The sequence below is a fragment of the Monodelphis domestica genome, chromosome 1 (assembly GCF_027887165.1).
Source record: "Monodelphis domestica isolate mMonDom1 chromosome 1, mMonDom1.pri, whole genome shotgun sequence".
NCBI classification, from domain to species: domain Eukaryota; kingdom Metazoa; phylum Chordata; class Mammalia; order Didelphimorphia; family Didelphidae; genus Monodelphis; species Monodelphis domestica.
This window is the reverse complement of record NC_077227.1, coordinates 69,924,779-69,930,813: the sequence shown is the minus strand read 5'-3', so window position 1 is coordinate 69,930,813 and position 6,035 is coordinate 69,924,779.

Here is a 6,035-nt window from a genome sequence, read left to right as displayed (position 1 = left end):
TTTGGGGGAAATCCAGGGACAGGGATAGATGATTGACATTACTATAGCTACAAAGAAAATGGGAGTGTTCAAATTACACTGACAGAATATAATCAAGCTTTGGAAAGGAATCATACATAGCTAGAGGCTAGGGTGTAAGAGAAAGGGCTACAATGAACACTAAATGGGTGGTCCCTGCCCAGGGGTGGGTCTTAGTCCCACCCAACTAGGATTGTCATTCACATGAGGGTCCAACACTCTGTCTGAAACTGCTAGCCTGGGATTCCCCTCAGGGTGGATTCCCCGGGGAACAAGTACAAACTTTGGGGTCTCCAACTGTGATAGGGAAAGGACATTTTGCAACAGACTGTATAATGCAAATGTTAGAGTGATTGACAGGAGCATGTGACTGAGAATCACATGGGAGCCTAAGGGCCAGGATATGGGCAAAGATTCTGAGGTCCCAACTGTCTGGGCACTTCTCTCCTGAAGGACCTGAAGTTGGAGGTTTTAAAAAACAGATTTCTGGCTTTGGTGATACCAGCTGAAGAGAGGAATCTTTTGAACTGGCTGCTGGCAGCTTGAAGAGAAGATTGAGGACACACTTCTCCACTGGACCCATTTGGACAGCTATCATCTGAAGATCCTGGCCCATTTGATTGAATTCCACTTGTGAGATTTGGTTATTGAGGAAGCTTATTGTTAGGTTTGTGAATTTTAGATCTACTCCACCCTGCTTAGTCTAACAAAACAGGAATGTCTACAGCCCTACTTAAGGATTAAGTATTGAGAAGGATGGCCTATGACAGATATGTGCTAGCAAATAACAAATCAGAAACAACTGACAGACCCTTGGGCTGTTCTAAGTCAAGCTTAAGCTACCATTGGTACATGTGAGATGCAGGAAAGTGATGTAAAAATGGCCTATATATTTCGTGTCACTTCCTCTCTCAGCCTTTTTGCACAGAGAGGTGAATGGCTACAATGTGCTGAGTGTCTTGGCATCTTGGCATGGTGGCAGCTATTTGTCCGGGTTTGGTGGTGAGTTTTCTTGATACAATACTGAGAGAAGCTGAGTAGCCTAGTTTAGGTGAGGCATCTTCACTGAGCTCTCTCGGAGTTTAGGCTGATTCTTTTCTCCTTTACCTTCCAAAACACTATCCTCTTAGGAAAACCTCTAATCTTCTGAAAAGACCTCATGGCAGAGATCTTTGAACTCCCCCTGGCACAGGTCAGTTGGGAGAAATCCTATACCCTTTCCCTCTCTCTTCTCCTTAATTACTTCCCTCTATATTAATTATACCACCATAAAATTTCCAAACTGACTTGGGTATTTTATTTGGGATATTCCCTGGTGACCAATTAAATTTAGATTAAGTCACAACCTTAAAATTTTCCCTTACAGGTTAGAGTAAGATAGGTTAAGATAGATTTATAGGAATTAGAGTTTAAGAGTAATTGTCATTATTCTTCTAAACCTTTTCCCTTCCTCACTTTCCCAACAATAAATCTAAATTTTTATATTTCCTTCTTGTTCATTCCCCTACCAATTCCCATTATAACACAACCTACAAGCTAGTCCTGAAACCTGGGGTTCACCAGATCCCACTAGGCTACAAGTTTGGGGTTTCTAGATTCCATGTTGACAAAACCCAAAATAATATTAAGAATGCTTGACAACTTGTATGACAATTTCAGTTTCAAAACAATTTTAAAATTAAAATTAAAAAATTCTCAAAATAAAAAATAAAAAAATAAAAATGCTTTGCATTTCCCTTAAATTCAACATTCTCACTTCCCCCTTTAGGAGAATGAGATATTGAGGATCTGAAACAACATCTTCCAATTCACTTTAACTGTGTATTTAACAACCACAACCATTCTCAAATGTGCGTGAGACCGAATTGAGTGTGCTATTCTCAGAATGAGCATTCAACTTACAAAGGCTTTTTTGTTAGTTTGTTGAGGACTCTGGGATGGGCTTAGGAGGGAGACTGATGAAAGAAAGGGCAATGGACAACTTGGTTTCCCCACTTACCTCATCTGAACTGGGTTGGAAGAATCTACAACCTAGTCACAGGTGTTTTGGATTTATAGGTTAGGCCCCAGTGGGGGTGTGAGGTGGTGCTGATGTAAGGGAGGAAGAGCTTTGTATTGGGAACTTGTGAATATTGCCTGTTTGCTGCCTAGTCAGTCAGCACTTCTTAACCCATCACTGAAGTGCTCTTTTTCATGACGGGTAATAAACAATTGCTTATTTTTACTTTGTCAACCTGGAATCTAGAGATCCCCAGACTTGTAGCTTGGAGGGATTTGGTGATCCCCAGTTTATTTAGTTTAGAGGTAGAAACCCAAGGTTTGACCTAGTCACATGAGAATTCCTCCCTGAGGGAAAGTCCTCCTTCACTGATCTCAGACTAATAATAGACTTTAAGATGTCAAATGACTTATTTTTCTCCTTCTGAACCTTCAACTTTATATCTGCTGCCTACTGCCCCATATCTTAAAGTTTATTTTTGTTTCCTCTATAAACTTATTCCTCTCTCTCTTTGTCAAGACCTCTTTCATTAATAGGGCAAAATCATTAAAATCAGGATCATATAAGTCGATTGCCCTATACATTTCTTTAATCACTTTATTTGGCTCGTCTTTAAAATTTGGGGTTCTCCTTTAGATGGATTCAAGGACCTCCAGAGAAAATCTTTTGAGCATTTTAACCTTATGCACCTCATTTTATTTAACCATTGGCATATCTCTTAGGGGACATAAATTTACTATTCCTGCTACTTCCTCCTTTTCTAGCTTATTTAGTCTTTCCCCTTTATTATTTATCTTGTTGTTGTCATTTATACAGCCTTGGTTCATATTAATGTTATTTATAAATTGCTCCAGTGTATCCATTTGTTGTTTCATATGCACAACCATAAGTTTTAAGTCAAAATCCCTTCTAAACCAAGTTACTAGATCTTTTAGGCGATTTACACAAAGGCACAAAGAGGTGCAAGACTTGTACACAATACAGCCACAGATAACAGCAAGGGGTACATAGGCCATAATAACATCACACAGTTTCATATCCATTACTGGCTTCATATAATCCATTTTGAAAACATAGTGATAGTAGTTAGGGAAGGATACAAAAATAAAATAAGGAACATATACTACATATTGAAACAATACCATTAGCACAGTACTAAACATGCCTATTGACATGTCAGTTTCCATAGTTATAGTATTATTCAAAACAATATTATTACAATATAATTTACACATACAACATGAATAAAAACAAATAAATTTCAAATTAAAAAAAAACAGTTTTCCCAAGATGGCCACTCTAAGATGGCTGCTGGGATTTTGTGGTGCAGACTTAATAACCCCTCTGAGTAAGCCAAGCCCTCAGAATTCTATTTGACTTTCCCCTTAAGCTCCTAGCCACCTAAAGATGGATTAGAATGTTGGCTGAAACTGTTCTCTTTATACTTAAGAAATAGTAGTAGTAGTAGTCTCTCGGTGACCGAGAATGACGATTGTCTTTGTGTGTTTTCATCTATTGATGTACCCTCATGTGTCTTTGGAGTCCAAAGACTGAGGCGCAGTTTGTGGCACATGGGGCCTGGGACGCCAGTTGTTACAGGAGGTGCGGCTGTGGCCTGGTGTCGGCGTTCACGCGCAGCGGCAAGACATCGACGTCACTCATCTTCAAAGGTGGCGGCGGCATGGTGAATGTGGGCTCGCCAGCTGCTTCTGACAGAGGCAGCGAGTTCTAGTTGCTTTGGTGTCATGCCAGCCCACTTCAAGTTGGACTTTAGCTGATCCTTGAATCTTTTCTTTGGTCAGCCTTGTTTCCTGAGTCCAGCTGACAGTTCACCGTAGAATACCTGCCTTGGTATTCGCTGTGGGTCCACGCGGATGACGTGTCCAGACCATCGTAGCTGGGTCTTGAGGACCAGGACTTCGATGCTGGTGGAGTTGGCTCTGTCGAGGACTTCCTGGTTGGTGATTCAGTCCTGCCATCGGATCCTCATGATTGACCAGAGAGAGCATTGGTGGAATTGCTCCAGCTGTTTCATGTGCTTCCAGTACAGTGTCCATGTCTCACAACCGTACAGGAGCGAGCTGAGGACCACTGCGTTGTACACTTTGAGCTTCGTCGCAGTGCTTACACCTCTGTGTTGGAGGACTTTGCAGCGCAGCCGCCCGAGTGCCTGGCTGGCCTTTTGGATCCTGGCATTGATCTCGTGGTCCAGGGACCCGTCGTTGGCGATGGTGCTGCCCAAGTACTTGAAAGTGTTGACATTAGAAAGCTGCGTGCCGTCGATTGTAATGCATAGCTGGTTCGTTGGCCTCCCTGGTGCAGGTTGGAACAACACCTCTGTTTTGCTGAGGCTGATAGTCAGGCCAAACAGTTTTGCTGCTATAGAGAACCTGTCCACAATGGTTTGGAGATGATTTTCTTGATGGGCCATGAGAGCACAGTCATCTGCAAAGAAAGCTTCCAGGATGAGTCTCTCTGTTGTCTTTGTTTTTGCAGTCAGGCGGCCAAGGTCAAATAGTGAGCCATCGAGTCGGTATTTGATGTAGACGCCCAGGTCTAGATCCATCACAGCATGTCGTAATACCTGGGTGAAAAATAGGTTGAATAGTACCGGAGCGAGGACACAACCTTGTTTCACGCCATTGGAGATGTTGAAGCGATCGGAAGTCTCTCCACCAGATAGGACTTCCCCTGTCATGTCGACATGAAAGAGCTGGATCAGTTTGATGAATTTTGTTGGGCAACCGAGCTTGCTGAGGATCACCCACAATGCGTCCCTGTTCACTGTGTCGAACGCCTTTGTCAGGTCTATGAAGACAATGTAGAGACTCAGGTTCTGCTCAAGGCATTTTTCCTGCATTTGCCTCACCGTGAAGACCATGTCGATGGTGCTGTGATCTGGTCGGAAGCCACATTGTGATTCAGGCAGGTTCTGCTCTGAAACAGATGACAGGAATCTGTTGAGTATAACACGGGCGAGGATCTTTCCAGCAGTGGAGAGTAGTGAGATGCCTCTGTAGTTGCCACAGGCTGCTCATGAACCTTTGTTCTTGTATAGGGCTATGATGGAGGCATCTCTGAGTTCTGGGGGCATGTCTTCCTCTTCCCATATGCTGGTCAGTACTATATGGAATGCCTGAAGAACCTTTCCATTTAAGGCCTTGTACATCTCGGTTGGGATCCCGTCTTTACCGGGTGCCTTGCCTGCACTCATTTGTTTAGTGGCTTAAGAAATACTAATACAGTAAACATATAAACCTAGCCTTTTCCCTCTATCTTTGATCTCATTAACATACAGATTTAGCTGGCTCTGCCAAACTGTTATGATAGGAGTTTGGTGAGGAATGAACAAAAGGGAACATATAAAAATTCAGATTTATTGGTTGGTAAGGGGAGGAAGGAACAGGGGTTAGGAAATAATCTTCAAGTTATCATACAATCTAAAGTCTATAAATTGATTCATACAACAATCTTGTGAAGACCAGGGCAAGGCAAGAAATATTTTCCCCATTCTTTAGATGGAAAAGGTGAGGCTCAGGAAAAATGGTGGTCGTGCTTAGATCTTGGGTGAGAGCAATGTGGTCATTCTGTTATCAGAAAGTTTCATATACAGTGGTCCCAGAAAGTGAATAACTTTGAAAACAATCTAGATCATTTGTGTGTCATTACTGAAACAATGAGTCTTTCAGTACTTACAAAGTACAGGTATCCCTTCCACATTATGACTTCCCTTTGTGGTTTTGATATATCGCAAGTCAGCATAAAAAATTAAATGGAAATATTTTTTAGGAGTTTTGCCAAAGCCATAGACAACATACAAAGGCCAGCACATGACACAGAAAACGTTTAGAAACTCAGAAATGCATAAAAATATGTAGTATTGTATAATATCAATATATTTTATCTTTTAATATCAGAAACATATACAAGTTAAAATAAGTAAAAATTTAAAGTTTGTGAAAAGAATGTAAAATCCAGCAGATAACAGAAATGTCTTAAAAATGTAGTAATTCATGAA